The sequence below is a fragment of the Ursus maritimus genome (assembly GCF_017311325.1).
Source record: "Ursus maritimus isolate PB19 chromosome X unlocalized genomic scaffold, ASM1731132v1 scaffold_X1, whole genome shotgun sequence".
NCBI classification, from domain to species: domain Eukaryota; kingdom Metazoa; phylum Chordata; class Mammalia; order Carnivora; family Ursidae; genus Ursus; species Ursus maritimus.
In genome coordinates this window covers 75,952,440-75,969,753 of record NW_024423319.1, presented here as the reverse complement: position 1 = coordinate 75,969,753, position 17,314 = coordinate 75,952,440, and the positions used below count along the sequence as shown (strand labels likewise).

General features: G+C 39.0%; 1 protein-coding gene across 4 annotated transcripts in view; it reads right to left on the bottom strand.

Moving 5' to 3' along the window:
• ARHGEF9 (Cdc42 guanine nucleotide exchange factor 9) overlaps positions 1 to 17,314 on the bottom strand; it is a 171,996-nt gene that overhangs the window by 77,583 nt on the left and 77,099 nt on the right. The gene's annotated exons all lie outside the window — the stretch shown is intronic.

Genomic DNA, 17,314 nt, shown 5'->3' with positions numbered 1-17,314 from the left:
AAACACCTGCCCACACCATGTTGCCCAACCAGACAGTTCTGCAAGTCCTCAATTCTCATGGAAGTAGTATCAGGTCTCATTTCACAAGGAGACCAGAGAACACCTAGTTAAAACTAGCCGTACTCATTTCGCTTAGCATTATCTCCCCCAGTCCCATCTATGTTGACAGAATATGGACTCTGGGAAACAAACAGAGGGCATTAGAGGGGAGAGGGGTTAGGGATAGGGATAGGCCGGTGATGGGTATTAAGGAGGGCACATATTGCATGGTGCACTGGGTGTTACACGCAAGTAATGAATCATGGAACTTTACATCTAAAACTTGGAATGCACTGTATGGTGACTAACATAACATAAAAAAATTATTATATATTTTTATATTTTTAAATATTTTTTATTATGTTATGTTAGTCACCATACAGTACATCACTGGATTTTGATGTAAAGTTCTATGATTCATTAGTTACATATAACACCCAATGCACCATTAAATACGTGCCCTCCCCACCACCCATCACCAGCCTATCCCATTCTCCCACCCCCCTCCACTCTGAAGCCCTCAGTTTGTTTCTCAGAGTCCATACTCTCTCATACTTCATTCCCCTTCTGACTACCACCCTTTCTTTATCCCTTTCTTCTCCTACCGATCTTCTCAGTTCTTATGTTCCACAGATGAGAAAAACCATATGATAATTGTCTTTCTCTACTTGACTTATTTCACTTAGCATTATATCCTCCAGTACCGCCCATGTTGCAGCAAATGTTGAGAAATCGTTCCGTTTGATAGCTGAGTAATATTCCATTGTATATATGGACCACAACTTCTTAATCCAGTCATCTGTTGAAGGGCATCTTGGCTCCTTCCACGATTTAGCTATTGTGGACAATGCTGCTATGAACATTGGGGTGCATATGGCCCTTCTCTTCACTACGTCTGTATCTTTGGGGGTAAATAACCAGTAGTGCAATGGATGGATCAGAGGGTAGCTCAATTTTTAACTTTTTAAGGGACCTCCACACTGTTTTCCAGAGTGGCTGTACCAACTTGCATTCCCACCAACAATGTAGGAGGGATCCCCTTTCTTCACACCCTCTCCAACAATTGTTGTTTCTTGCCTTGTCAATTTTTGCCATTCTAACTGGCATAAGGTGGTATCTCAGTGTGGTTTTGATTTGAATTTCCCTGATGGCTAATGATGTTGAACATTTTTTCATGTGTCTGTTAGCCATTTGTATGTCTTCATTGGAAAAGTGTCTGTTCATATCTGCTGCCCATTTTATGATTTGTTTATTTGTTTCTCGTGTATTGAGTTTGAGAAGTTCTTTGTAGATCTTGGATACCAGACTTTCATCTGTAGTATCATTTCCAATATATGCTCCCATTCCGTGGGCTGCCTCTTAGTTTTTCTGACTGTTTCCTTGGCTGTGCAGAAGCGTTTTATCTTGATGAAGTCCCAAAAGTTCATTTTATCTTTTGTTTCTCTTGCCTTTGGAGATGCGTCATGAAAAAGGTTGCTTTGGCAGATGTCGTAGAGGTTGCTGCCTATGCTTTCCTCTAGGATTTTGATGGATTCCTGTCTCACACTGAGGTCTTTCATCCATTTAGTTTCTCTTTGTGTATGGTGTGAGAGAGTGGTCAAGTTTCATTCTTTTGCATGTAGCTGTCCAATGTCCCAGCACCATTTATTGAAGAGACTACCTTTTTCCACTGGATGTTTTTTCCTGCTTTATCAAAGATTAGTTGCCCAAAGAGCCAAGGGTCCATTTCTGGGTTCTCTATTCTGTTCCATAGGTCTATGTGTCTGTTTTTGTGCCAGTACCATGCTGTCTTTGTGATCACAGCTTTGTAGTACAGCACAAAATCTGGCATTGTGATGCCCCCACCTTTGTTTTTCCTTTTCAAAAGTTCCTGGAGATTCAGGGCCTTTTCTGGTTCCATACAAAATTAAGGACAATTTGTTCCAGTTCTTTGAAAAATGTCATTGGTGTTTTGATCGGGATAGCATTGAAAGTGTAGATTGCTCTGGGTAGCATGGACATTTTAACTATGTTAATTCTTCCGATCCATGAGCATGGAATATTTTTCGATCTTTTTGTGTCTTCCTCAATGTCTTTCAAGAGTAATTTATAGTTTCTAGAATATATGTCCTTTACGTCTCTGGTTAAGTTAATTCCAAGGAAACGTATGGTTTTTGGTGCTATTGTAAATGGGATGGATTCCCTAATTTCTCTTTCTTCAGTCTCATTATTCGTGTATAGAAATGCAACTGATTTCTGAGCATTGATTGTGTATCCCGCCACATTACTGAATTGCTCTATAACTTCTAATAGTTTGGGAGTGGATTCTTTTGGGTTTTCCATATAGAGTATCATGTCATCTGCGAGGAAAGACAGTTTGACTTCTTCTTTGCTGATTTGGATACCTTTTATCCCTTTTGGTTGTCCGATTGCGGTTGCAAGGACTTCTAGTACTATGTTGAATAATAGTCGTGAGAGTGGGCATCCTTGTCGTATTCCTGATCTTAAGGGAAGGGCTTCCAGCATTTCCCCACTGAGAATAATATTTGCAGTAGGCTTTTCATAGATGACTTTTATGAGATTGAGAAATATACCCTCTATCCCTACACTCTGAAGTGTTTTAATCAGGAAAGGATGCCGTATTTTGTCAAATGCTTTTTCTGCATCAATTGAGAGGATCATATGGTTCCTCAGTCTTTTCTTGTTGATAAAATCTATGACACTGATAGATTTGCGAATGTTGAACCATGCTTGCATCCCAGGGATAAATCCCACTTAGTCATGATGGATAATCCTTTTAATGTACTGTTGGATTCTATTAGCAAGGATCCTCTTGAGAATTTTGGCGTCCATATTCATTAGGGAAATCGGTCTGTAACTCTCCTTTTTGATGGGGTCTTTGCCTGGTTTGGGGATCAAGGTAATATTGGCCTCATAGAATGAGTTTGGTAGCTTTCCTTCTGTTGCTATTTTTTGAAATAGCTTTAGGAGAATAGGTATTATTTTTTCTTTGAATGTTTGGTAGTGTTCCCTGGGAAAACCATCAGGCCCTGGCGTTTTGTTTTTTGGAAGGTTTTTAATCACTGTTTCAATCTCTTCATAATTAATAGGCCTGTTTAAAAAATCAATTTCTTCCTGTTTCAGTCTTGGTAGTTTATAGGTTTCCAGGAAGTCCTACATCTCTTCCAGATTGCTTAATTTATTGGCATAATCCTTCTAATTTCATTGGTGTTGGTTATGACCTCTCCCTTTCCATTCATAATTTTATTAATTTGGGTCCTTTTTCTATTCTTTTGGATAAGTCTTGCCAGTGGTTTGTCAATGTTACTTATTCTTTCAAAGAACCAGCTTCTAGTTCTGTTCATCTGCTCTTCTGTGCTCCTGGTTTCTAATTCATTGATCTCTGTTCTAATCTTGATCAACTGCTTTCTCGTGCGTGGATTAGGCCTGTTCCTCCATTGCTGTTCCAGCTTGTTGAGGTGAGAATATAAAAACTGCATTTTAGATTTTTCTATTCTTTGGAGTGAGGCTTGGATGGCTATGTATTTCCCCCTTAGGACTGCCTTTGTAGTATCCCATATGTTTTGGACCGTTGTGTTTTCATTCCCATTGGTCTCCATAAATTGTTTAAATTGATTTTTGATTTCCTGGTTTATCATATCATTCTTGAGCAGGATGGTTCTTAGTCTCCAAGTGTTTGAGTTTCTTCCAAATTTTTCCTTGTGGTTGAGTTCCAATTTCAAAGCACTGTGGTCTGAGAATATGCAAGGAATATTTTCAGTCCTTTGGTGTCGGTTGAGACCTGTTTTATGAACCAGAACATGGTCTATTCTTGAGAATGATCCATGGGCATTAGAATAGAATGAGTATTCTTTGGTTCTGGGATGTAGTGTTCTATATATATCTATGAGGTCCAACTCGTCCAGTATGGCATTGAAAGCTCTTGTTTGTTTGTTGATTTTCTGCTTAGGTTATCCGTCTATTGCTGAGGGTGGACTGTTGAGTTCCCCTATTATTAACATATTTTTATCTCTATGTCTCTTTATTCTGGTTAAGAGTTGGCTTGTGTATCTTGCTGCTCCCCTGTTGGGGGCATATATATTTATAATTGTCATATCCACTTGTTGGATACATCCTTTAAGAATAATATAGTGCCCTTCTGTGTCTCTAACTATAGTCTTTAGTTTAAAATCCAATCAGTCTGATATGAGAATTTCTTTTGAGGTCCATTTGCATGAAAGATGGTATTCTATCCCTTTACTTTCAGTCTGGATGTATCTTTAGGTTCAAAATGAGTCTCTTGTAGACAGCAAATGGATGGGTCATGTCTTTTTATCCAATCTGCAACCCTGTGGCGCTTTATGGGAGCATTTAGGCCATTTACATTGAGACTGATTATTGAGAGATATGATTTTAATGATGCCATGTTGCCAGTAAAGTCTTTGTTTCTATAGATTGTGACTTTCTGTTCTGTATCACTCTTGGGGCCTTTTTACTTTTATAGAACCCCCCTTAATATCTCCTGTAGGGCTGGTTTCGTGGTTATGAAATTGGTTAGTGACTGTCGATTCTGAAATGTCTTTATTTCTCCATTCATTCTGAATGACAGCCTTGCTGGATAGAGGATGCTTGGCTGCATGTTTTTCTCTGAAAGAGCTTTAAAAATGCCCCCACCCAACCCTTTCTTTCATTACAGGTCTGTGTAGACAGGTCTGACGTAATTCTGATACCTTTGCCTTGGTACGTGAGAAATTTCTTTGCCCTGGCCACTTTCAATACTGTATCCTTGGATCTAATATTTGCAAATTGCACTATGACGTGCAAATATCTCTTCTAGACCTCTGTTTTTCTCCACCCCCTCGGGGATGCTGATGATTCTGACATTGGAACGTTTCATCATGTCAGTAATCTCCCGTAACCTACATTCTTGAGATTGGATTTTTTTGAGCCAAGTTTCTGTTTTAGCTTTCTCTTCTACTAACCCATCCTCCAATTTGCGGATACATCTTCTGCCTCATTCACCCTGGTCGTCAGAGCATCTAGTTTTGACTGCATTTGATTCATAGAATTTTTAATTTCTGCCAGATTCGCTCTCATTTCCGCCCTTAGAGATTCTATATTCTCATTAACATTTTCGTTAATATTTTTTTCAAGTCTACAAATCATCTTGACCATTGTTACTCTGAACTCCATTTCTGACAATTTGGTTATATCCATATCCATCATAGAGATTCTATATTCTCATTAACATTTTCGTTAATACTTTTTTCAAGTCTACACATCATCTTGACCATTGTTACTCTGAACTCCATTTCTGATAATTTGGTTATATCCATATCCATTAGTTCTGTGGCAGAGGCCACATATTCATTGTATTTTCTTTGCTGGGGGAGATTTCTCTTTCTTGTCATTCTGANNNCCAGAGCCCAAATTATTGACCAGGACCCAGGGAGTGTGCACTTATTTATAGGGACCTTAGGGATGTGGGCTTCTTGTTTTTTCAGCCTGCCTTCTGGGGGAGGGGCCTGCCACACAGATACCCTGTTTGGGTATAGTCTCCATGTCCCCTGCTAGGGGTGATGGGGATGGGCACACTGTGAGCCGGTATTTCCAGGCTTTTGTTCTCTGGCGGCTTTCCCTGGCGGTTGCTGTGCCTCTTCTGAGAGTCAGAGCAGCAGTAGCTGAATCTCAGCCTCTGTCTCGGAACAGAGGGATCTCAGACCGTTCTCCACTGGTGTTCTGGCCACTTTAACTCTTTTTCTGTTGGTGCTGCTCAACCCTGCAGCTTCCCGGGGTATGCGCCCCACACCCGGCATCCCAGCCCTCACTTCCAGGGCCGACACATCTCTGTCCTTTGTGTTTCTAACACTGCCAGCCACCAGCCGCCCCCATGTGGTCCCGAACTCTGTTTCAGTGTGGTTCACGAGCAGTCCGGAGCTCCAGTTTTCAGACTGTTCGCGCTTTCCCAGGCTCACTGTCTCAGTCTGCTCTCTCACTAGTGCTGGTCCGTGAGTCCGCCCGCTCCCCAGTGCAGGTGGCTACCACTTCCAGGTGCCCGAACGCGGCGGCTCCCTCTCCCTTCCCTTTATCTTCCGATATCTGTGTGTGGATTCACGGCTCCCGGCTTCGTACCTCAATACTCATCGCTGGAGATGTTCATTTGTAGAGATCCAGATGTATCTTCCTGCGTCTCATGCTGATTCCGTGGATGTTCAGGATGGTCTGGTACCTATTCCGCTCAACTCAGGGGACCAGCTGAAAAAGGGGACCCCTACTCCTCCACCATCTTAACTCCTCCTCCCAAAAATTATTATAAAAACAAAACAAAACAAAACAAAAAACTAGCCATACTCAGGCCAAGGACCAAACACTGCCACTACAGGCAAGGAGAGGCATTGCAAATGACTGGCCTGAAGGATAATACAGCCAAAACAGAACAGCAGAGGACACTAAGCACACACCAGAGACACTCCCTGAAGCACCAGGCCCTGAACACTACAGGATCTGTTCTTCATAAAGCCATTACATTCAAGAGCACGAAACATAAGCAGATTTTCTAACACAGAGAAGAAGGCAGAGAATTAGACAAAATGCCAAGTTGAAGGAATTTATCTCAAATGAAAAAACAGGAGAAGGCCACGGCCAGAGATCTAAGTGAAACAGATATAAAAAAAAAATGCCTGATGAAGAATTTAAAGCACCAATCATAAGGATACTCGCTGGGCTTGAGAAAAGAATGAACGACTTCAGGGAGGCACTTCCTACAGAGAAAAAAGATTTAGACAACAGTCAGTCAGAAATGAAGAATGCAATAACTGAGATTGGACATAAGCTTGATGCAATAAACACCAGGCTAGAAAAGCAGAAGAATAATTAGTGATACAGAAAACAAAATAATGGAAAATAATGAAGCTGAACAAAAGAGAGAAAGAAGAATTATGTTACTTGAGAAGACAGAGGGAACGCTGTGACACCATCAAACAGTATAGCATTCATATTATAGGAATTCCAGAAGAAGAGAAAAGAGAAAGGAGGTAGAAAATTTGAGAAGTAAGAGCTTAAAATGTACCTAATCTAGGGAAGGAAATAAACATCCAGATCAAGGAGGCACAGAGAACTCACATCAAAATCAACAAAAGCAGCCAGCACCAAGACATATTGTAATTAACCTGGCAAAACATAGTGATAAAGAAAAATTCTAAAAAGCATCAAGACAAAAGAACTCCTTATCTTACAAGGGAAGATCCATAAGGTTAGCTGCAGATTTCTCCACAGAAAATTGTCAAGTCAGAAAGGGGTGGCATGATATATTCCACAGGAGGAATTGGGGGGAAAAATGGCAGCCAAGAATACTCTATCCAGTAAGGTTATCATTCAGAATGAGAGATAAGAGTTTCTAAGACAAACAAAACTAAAGGAATTTGTGAACACTAAACCAGAACTGCAAGAAATATTAAAGGGGATTCATTGAGAGAGCCCAAAAGTAAAAAACACCAGAAAGAAACAGAGACAAACTACAGAAACAGTGACTTAAGTGGTAAGGAAAAATAAAGCAACTTCTTTCATGACACATATCCAAAGACAAGGAAAACAAAAGCAAAAATGAACTTTTGGGACTTCATCAAGATAAAAAGCTTCTGCACAGCAAAGGAAACAGTCAACAAAACAAAGAGGCAACCCACGAAATGGGAGAAGATATTTGCAAATGACACTACAGATAAAAGGCTGGTATCCAAGATCTATAAAGAACTTCTCAAACTCAACACCCAAAAAACAAATAATCAACTAAAAAAATGGGCAGAAGATACGAACAGACACTTTTTCAATGAAGACATATGAATGGCTAACAGACACATGAAAAATGTTCAAAATCATTCGCCATCAGGGAAATTCAAATCAAAACAACATTGAGATAGCACCTTACACCAGTTAGAATGGCAAAAATTGACAAGGCAAGAAACAACAAATGTTGGAGAAGATGAGGAGAAAGGGGAACCCTCATACACTGTTGGTGGGAATGCAAGTTGGTACAGCCACTTTGGAAAATAGTGTGGAGGTTCTTCAAAAAGTTAAAAATAGAGTTACCCTATGACCCAGCAATTGCACTACTGGGTATTTACCCCAAAGATACAGATGTAGTGAAAAGAAGAACCATATGCACCCCAATATTCATAGCTGCATTGTCCACAATAGCCAAATTGTGAAAGGAGCTGAGATGCTCTTCAACAGACGAATGGATTAAGAAGATGTGGTCTATATATACAATGGAATATTACTCAGCCATCAGAAAGAATGATTACCCAACATTTGCATCAACATGGATGGGACTGGAGGAGATTACGCTAAGTGAAATAAGTCAAGCAGAGAAAGACAATTATCATATGAGTTCACTCATTTGTGGAACATAAGCAATAGCAGGGAGATTGTTAGGGGAAGGTAGGGATAAATGAAGGGGGGTTAAACAGAGGGGAAAATGAACCATGAGAGACCATGGACTCCAGAAAACAAACTGAGGGTTTTAGGGGGGGGGGATGGGCTAGCCCGGTGAAGGGTATTAAGGAGGGCATGTATTGCACGCAGCACTGGGTGTTATACACAAACAGTGAGTCATGGAACACTACATTAAAAACTAATGATGTACTGTATGGTGACTAATACATCAATAATAAAAAATTTAAAGAGGTCATAAATGATAAAGTCTTTAAAAAAAGGAAAAAAAAAAAGACATATCACACACACACACACACACACACACACACACACACACACACAAAATAAAGGCTTTGAATGATATACTGGACCTGATGGACTTCACAGATATATACAGAATATTCCATCCTAAATCAGCAGAACATTCATTTTTCTCAAGTGCACTTGGAACTTTCTCCAGAAGAGATCACATACTGGGTCACAAATCAGGTCTCAGCTGATACCAAAACACAGATTATTCCGTGCATATTTTCAGACCACAATGCTTTGAATCTTGAACTCAATCACAAGAGGAAATTTTGAAGGAACTCAAACACTTGTAGATCAAAGAGCATCCTATTAACAATGAATGTATCAACCAGGAAATTAAAGAAGAATTTAAAAAATTATGGAAACTAATGAGAATGAAAACACATCCCTTCAAAACCTCTGGGATACAGAAAGGCATTCCTAAGACGAAAGTACATTGCAATACAAGGCTCTCTCAAAATTTAGAAAAATCTCAAATATAAGAAACAAACTGAGGGCTTCAGAAGGGAGGGGGTGGGGGAATGGGATAGGCTGGTAATGGGTAGTAAGGAGGGCAGAACAGAACAGATCAATGAAACTAGAAGCTGGTTCTTTGGACGAATTAATAAAATCAATAAATCTGTGCCAGACTTATCCAAAAGAAAAGAGAAAGGACCAAAATTAATAAAATCATGAATGAAAGTGGGAGAGATCATGGCCAACACCAAGGAAATACAGTTTTAAGAACATTTTATCAGCAACTATATGCTAACAAATTAGGCAATCTGGAAGAAATGGATGCATTTCTGGAAACACATAAACTACTAAATTTATAAACACATAAACACATATAAACATATATAAACATTTAAAGAATAATTAATACGTGCTGTTCTGAAATTGTTTCAAAAAATAGAAATGGAAGGAAACTTCCAAACTCATTCTACAAGGCCAGCATTACCTTGATCCCAAAACCAAAGAACCTACCAAAAAGAGAATTACCTTGGAGTCAAGGTAATTGGTAAAGGACCAATATCCTTGAGGACCATGGATGCCAAAATTCTCACCAAGATACTAACTGGCTAATAGGATCCAACAGCACATTAAAATAATTATTCACTATGACCAAGTGGGATTTATTCCTGGTCTGCAAGGTTGGTTCAACATCCACAAAGCAATCAATGTGATACACGAAAGTAATAAAAGAAAGGATAAGAATCATATGATCCTCTAGGTAGATGCAGAAAAAGCACTCTTTCTTGATAAAAACTCTCCACCATCTAGGGAGAGGGAACATACCTCAATATCATAAAAGCCATCTAGGGAAAAAAAAAAAAACAGTGAATATCGTCCTGAACAGGGAAAAACTAAGAGCTTTCCCTTAAGGTCGGGAACATAACAGGGATGTCCACTCTCATCAATGTTGTTCAGCATAGTACTAGAAGTCCTAGCCTACACAATCAGACAACAAAAGGAAATAAAAGGCATCCAAACTGGCAAAGAAGTCAAACTCTCACTCCTTGCAGATGACATGATACTGTATATAGAAAACCCAAAAGACTCCACCAAAACTGTTACAACCGACATAGGAATTCAGCAAAGTTGCAGGATATAAATTCAATGCACAGAGGTCAGTTGAGTTTCTATACACTAAAAATGAAGCAGAAGAAAGAGAAATCAAGGAATTAATCCTATTTTCAATTGCACCAAAAACCATAATATACCTAGGAATAAACCTAACCAAAGAGGTAAAGGATGTCTATTCTGAAAGCTATACAGTACTTATGAATGAAATTGAGGAAGACACAAAGAAATGGAGAAACATTTTATGCTCACGGATTGGAAGAACAAATATTGTTAAAATGCCTGTGCTACCCAAAGAAATCTACACATTCAATGCAATCCCTATCAAAATATCATCAGCATTTTTCAGAGCTGGAACAAATAATCCTAAAATTTGTATGGATTCAGAAAAGTCCCCACATAACCAAGGTAATGTTGAAAAAGAAAATTGAAGATGGTGACATCACAATTCTGGATTTCAAGCTGCATTACAAAGCTGTAATCATCAAGACAGTATGGTACTGGCACAAAAATGGACACACAGGTCAAGGGAACAGAATAGAAAATACAGAAATGGACCCTTAACTGTATGGTCAACATATCTTTGACAAAGCAGGAAAGAATATCTAATGGAAAAGATAGTCTCTTCAACAAATGGCATTGGGAAAATTGGACAGCCACATGTGGAAGAATGAAACTGGACCACTTTCTTACACTGCACACAAAGGTAAACTCAAAATGGATGAAAGACCTAAATGTGAGACAGGAATTCATCAAAATTCTAGAGGAGAACACAGGCAGCAACCTCTTTGGCCTCGGCCACAGCAACTTCTTGCTAGACACATCTCCAAAGGCAAGGGAAAGAAAAGCAAAAATGAACTACTGGGACTTCATCAAGATAAAAAGCTTCTGCATAGCAAAGGAAAGTCAACAAAACTAAAAGACTATCTATGGAATGGGAGAAGATATATGTAAGTGACATAACAGATATCTATAAAGAACTTATCAAACTCAACACCGAAAAAACAAATAATCCAGTCAAGAAATGGGCAGAAGACATGAACACTTCTCCAAAGAAGACATACAAATGGCCAGGAGGCACATGAAAAAATGTTTAACATCCCTAGCCATCAGGGAAATACAAATCAAAACCACAATAAAATACCACCTTACACCACGTAGAATGGCTAAAATTAACAAACAGGGAACAACAAATGTTGGCATGGATGTGGAGAAAGGGGAACCCTCGTACACTGTTAGTGGGAATGAAAGCTGGGGCAGCCACTGTGGAAAACAGTGTGGAGCTTCCTCAACAAGTTAAAAATAGAGCTACCCTATGACCCAGCAATTGCACTACTGGGTATTTACCCCAAAGATACAGATGTAGTGAAAAGAAGGGGCACATGCACCCCAATGTTCATAGCAGCATTGTCCACAATAGCCAAACTGTGGAAGCAGACAAGATGCCCTTCAACAGACGAATGGGTAAAGAAGATGTGGTCCATATATACAATGGAATATTACTCAGCCATCAGAAAGAACGATTACCCAACATTTGCAGCAACATGGATGGATGTGGAGGGGATTATGCTAAGTGAAATAAGTCAAGCAGAGAACGACAATTATCATATGGTTTCACTCATATGTGGAACATAAGAAACAGCACAGAGGATCATAGGGGAAGGGAGGGAAAACTGAATAGGAAGAAATCAGAAAGGGATACAAACCATGAGAGATTCTTGACTTTGGGAAACAAGCTGAGAGTTGTGGAAAGGGAGGTGGGTGGGCAGATGGGGTAACTGGGTGATGGGTATTAAGGAGGGCACGTGTTGTGATGAGCACTGGGTGTTATACACAACTAATGAATCATCGAGCCTTACATCGAAAACCGGGGATGTACTGTATGGTGACTAACATAATATAATAAAAAATCATTATAAAAAGAAAAAAAAACTAATGATGTACTATATGTTTGCTAACTGAACATAATAATAATAATTTTTAAGAAAACTAATGCCAGTTTATGTTGGAGTTGAAAAAATAAACAGGTTGAGAGGACAGAATGAGAAAAGTAATAGGAAAATGTTACACCACTGCAGGAGAGCAGCTTTTAATTGTGAGCCCTGTTTTCAGAAGAGAATGATGAAAATAGTACAGTCAGAGGGCAGTAAGCAGGGTAGACAGGGGCCTGAAAAATAACACAGGGCAGAAGGAGCAAAAGGGGTCTGTGGCTGTAATGCCAAGCATGCTTCAAAATGCTGTCAGATGCTACCCCATGGAATGGTAGGAAAGAATAGGGTGATATGGCAGTAGTGTGAACTGACTGAACAGAGGCAGTATCTGAGAGCCTCACTTCTGCCTTCTAGGAGTAAAATAAGCATGGGTGAGAAGGCAGACCACAGACACAGAGTAGTTAAGAGTACCATGGGAGTTTATCAAATCAATCACAATTGGTATAAATTAGCCTGGCATTGCCATAGTAACAGTTAAGAAAGGTTGCCTATCTATTTCACTCTGTTCTTAAACCCACAAGAGTTGATCTAAAAGCCTCGATCTATTTTTTGTTTTCATATAACACCCTGTGCTCCATGCAATATGAATCATGGAATAGTACATCAAAAACTAAGGATGACTAACATAACATAAAAATCATTATAAAAAATAAAAAATAAAGGGCTCAATCTAGTGCATTGAGTTAAAATTATTGCCTTAATGTGGGATACAAACCATAGTCATTATGTCCAGGGAAGATTCCAAAGACTGCAGGGAAGTAAAATGGACCAAAGAACCTCTGGATTACCTAGGGTTTGGGAATTCCTTTAGGGAAAGGCCTGCACAAGTCTGGACCTCAGTGTCTCTATCTCTAAAATACATATATCAGAAAAGAGTTCCAGGGCCCCTTTCAGCTCTGACTTTACAGAGATTTCACATATTGTTTTGTGTGGAAGCCTGAGACTTGACAGGGGATTTAATCCCAGAGTTTAACAGTACCTGGAATATAGTTGCTGCTCAATAAATATATGTCGAATAACTGCAAAATGACTAGCTCTTTTCATGTTAATGACGATAAAAGCTAAATTAGAAGCAGAATGTTTATACTGTTGCTTTTTTTTCTTTTCCTTTTTTCCCTTTTTAGGCCAGGAATCCTTTCTTCAAATGAAATAAAACAATTAAAAAAAAAAAGAGGAAAACAGGAAGAAGGTATTGCAACATGGAAAACTGACAAGGGATTAATACCTGGAATATACAAGGAAATACTGTAAATCAGCAAAAAAACAAAATATATAAGAAACTACAGAAGAATGGGCAAAGGATAGGAAGAGAGCCTGGGGTGTCCAGGTGATACCAGGTGAATAGATAGGGCATAGGGCAGCCAGAAACCCCTGGGATGGTGACTTCAAGCTGCTGAGCTGCCTTATCCCTATAACTTAGTATGCTATACAAATATTACCATTTTACAATGCGTTATTTACTATACATACACAGAGATGAAAAGACAATTGGGAAGCATCGGGATAGGTAATTCACAGAAAGGAAAACCCAAATGGGTAATTAGTTTGGAAACCCCAGGCTTAAGCATATCAAATGGAAATCACCTGAAGATATAGCATGATTAAACTCAATTAGACCTAAGGAAGAATTTCTTAAAGTTGAAGGGCATGAGACACTAATACAAATGACTGAGAAAAGCTAGTCCAGCTTCTCTGGAGGCACGTAAGAATAGAACTTATTTTGCAGGTATGGTATGACTGAGATTATCCTCCTTAAGAGAGGCATACTAGGCAACTTTATAAGGCATCTTTAGCTTTGCTTACCCTGTTGTCGCAGTTTCCCTGTTTATACTATAAGTTCTAAGGTTATAAGAGGTAATACCACCAAGTTTAAGGTGACCTAGAACTGAACCAAGGGTATTTTATCCCACTGTCTGAATTTAGAAAGAAAAAATGTCATCTTTTGCAAAGAACTCATTAAAAAAGATATTTTATCTTACTGGCCTCACTGAATGACTTTGATCAAAAATACTTTATTTCCTATTTTCTTATTTGTAAAATAAAGGTATTGTAACTTAGATGCTTGTAAAGCATTTTCTGTTCCCAGGAGTAAATATATTTGTAATATATATGATAGATATAATCTATAATATTATATTATAAAATCATAATATATGATATATATCCTATGTATTCATATATGCCACATATATTATAGACATATAGATTAAATAGAGTAAACATATGAAAATAAATATATCTGTATGTATGTGTATAGTTTTTAATAGATGGTGACTTTTTAATACTGAATATAGTGTTTTCAAAAGCACAAGATTAGGAAGAATTTAGAGGTCTCCCTTAATTTTCAGAAAGAGTACATACACCATATGAACACATCCATGCCTGATGTTAACACAGTTATGCTTGAGTAAGACGTACCTTCATGGGACCAAGAAGAAAACAGCAGAAAATGCAAAAGTAACCTGGATCACTACCACAGACAGCACTTACAGAGCAAATCTTCCAGTCTACTCATTTTAGAGTTGAGGAACAAGGCCCATGATGGAAAACATTCAGCTGAGATTCCTCAGCCAGTCAGTGACCAAGGTGGGTCCCGAAACTGGGACTCCCAATTCTGAGTCTGGTATTCTCTATGATAAACCATACATTACTTACACCTTTTGGTTTAGAGATGACACAATCCTGGGCTAAAATACTGTCGTCTGGTCCAGCTAGACACAGATTTCTCCATCCTTCTTTTGTTCTAGCTAAGCCCTCGGACACTGTGATGGCAGGATGGGACAAAGAGATTCTTCCCATTTAAACACTTAACTTCAGCACGAAGAATAATTGAGAAATATGGAACCAGCAGATCACCAACAAAAGCTTTACTTGGTTTGGCTGGATTGGGCAAGTTCTCAAAGTAGGGATACAGCACTCCCTGTTCTGGAAAGATGAATACTTCTATTGCTGTCTTGATCCTGTGCCCTATAAGAAGAGGCTAAGATGTATAGGAGTTGAGAACAGAAGATCCTTCTAAGACTAAAGGACTCTCACTGGGCCAGTGCCTGAAAGAACTTTGAGAAGGTCATTTTGTCTCTTAGAGATTCAAGTCTGTTAATCTAGAAAATAGGAATAACACTAATAACCTCCACCCTGTCTGAAAATGACATGGCATAAGATGTGAATATACTTTGCCAAAGTTAATACATGCATGTGAGCACTTGTATTTAATTCTAACTTTCAGCAATATTTACTGAGCATGCACTATGTGCCAGGAACTGTGCTAGGTATTGGGGATATATCAGTAAATTAACAGGTAGAATATCCTGCCCCTCATGCAATTTACATTCTAGTAGGAGAGAAGAACAATTAAGAAAACATATAAGCAAAACATATAATATGTCAGGTAGCAATAAGTGCAATAGAGGAAAATAAAGCAGAAAAGAGGGAGAGACAGTGCAATTACAATTTTAAATAGAAAGTTTAGGGAAGATCTCAAGGATAAGGGGTATCTGAGTAAAGACTTGAAGGAGATGAAGGTGGGAGCCATGAAGGTATCTGGGGCAGGAGTGCTCTAGGCAGAGAGGAAAGCCAGAACAAAGTCTGTGGAAGGGGGATACCGGACATTTTTTTAGGAATAGCGAGAGACAAGAGTTTCTGGAGTAGGGACAGAATATGGGAAAGGTGAAGGAGATGAAGTCATAGAGGTAAGAATAGGTTGATCACACAGGACTTTGTAAATAATAGTAGAACTTGGCGTTTACTCAAGGAGAGGTTGTCAGCCATCAGATGGTTTTGAGCAGAGGAGTGATATGACCCAATTAGATCTTGATAGCATCCCTTTGTTGTCAGGTAAAGAACAGACTGTACTTATATTACAGACCCTATGACATTAGAAGACAGCTACCACTTTATAACAGTACTCCTCAAACTTTAATATATGATATAAGTCAAATAGGAACCTTGTTAAAATGCAGAATTGTACTTGGTAGGTCTGGAGCAGAGCTAAAGATTCTGTATTTCTAACAAGCTCCCAGGTGATTCAGATGCCAATCTGGGGCAGAATACTTTGAGGGTAGAAGCTATGTCCAAGCCTGGCATGGAGCAGAACTCTATTATATATTTGCGGAATGAATGGCATGTCAGTGGTTTGATGCCCAATACCACATAGCACATTTCAGATGGTAATTTTCAGCTATTTGTATGGAGGTAACGAATAGAAAAAGATAAAAGAGAGACATGGATGGTTGGGTGAATAGATGAAAAGGAAAGGAAAGGAAAACTACCTTTTTACAAATAACTATAATATTATGTTTACTTAGTTTTATCAGCAAACTTAAGAGTTTGGTGTAATGAAGCCCACTGGGCAAATTAGAAAAATCAAAGTCAGAGGAGTTAAGGGACAACTTCAAGGCCACAGGGTTCCTAAGTGACTAAGTTAGGATGTGAAAGCCAGCATTCCATGTCCCCACAGCCCTTGTTCCTTTCACTCTACTGCCTCATGGAGGGGGTAGTGGGGATAACCTTTAACCTTCCTGGAAGGGATGAAAAATTGAGTTGAGTGAAGAAAGTTAAAGCCCATAGCCCTTGGCCTTGATCTTTCTAGATCCACACTGTCCAATGTGGATGCCATTTAGTCATGTGTCTACTTAAATTAAAATTAAGTAAAATTTAAAATCTCATTTCTCAATCATACTAGCCACATCTCAACCACTCAACAGCCACAGAAGGCTGGCTAGTGGGTACCATTGGAGAATGCAGATGTATTTTATCACTGTAGAAAATTCTATTGGGTAACAATATTCTAAAGAAACAAGAACTTTAAAAAGTGTTAAAGCTGTACTATTGATTCCAGAGTGGGCCCTGACCTCACTCAATAATATTTAGGGGACAGAAAGTAGGACCTGGCCCCTCATCTGGAAAGAAGGGGATAAACATATTCAAAGTAGAGTTTTCCCTGGGTCAGGCAGAATGCTACTGTGTGTGTGTGTGTGTGTGTGTGTGTGTGTGTGTGTGTGTGT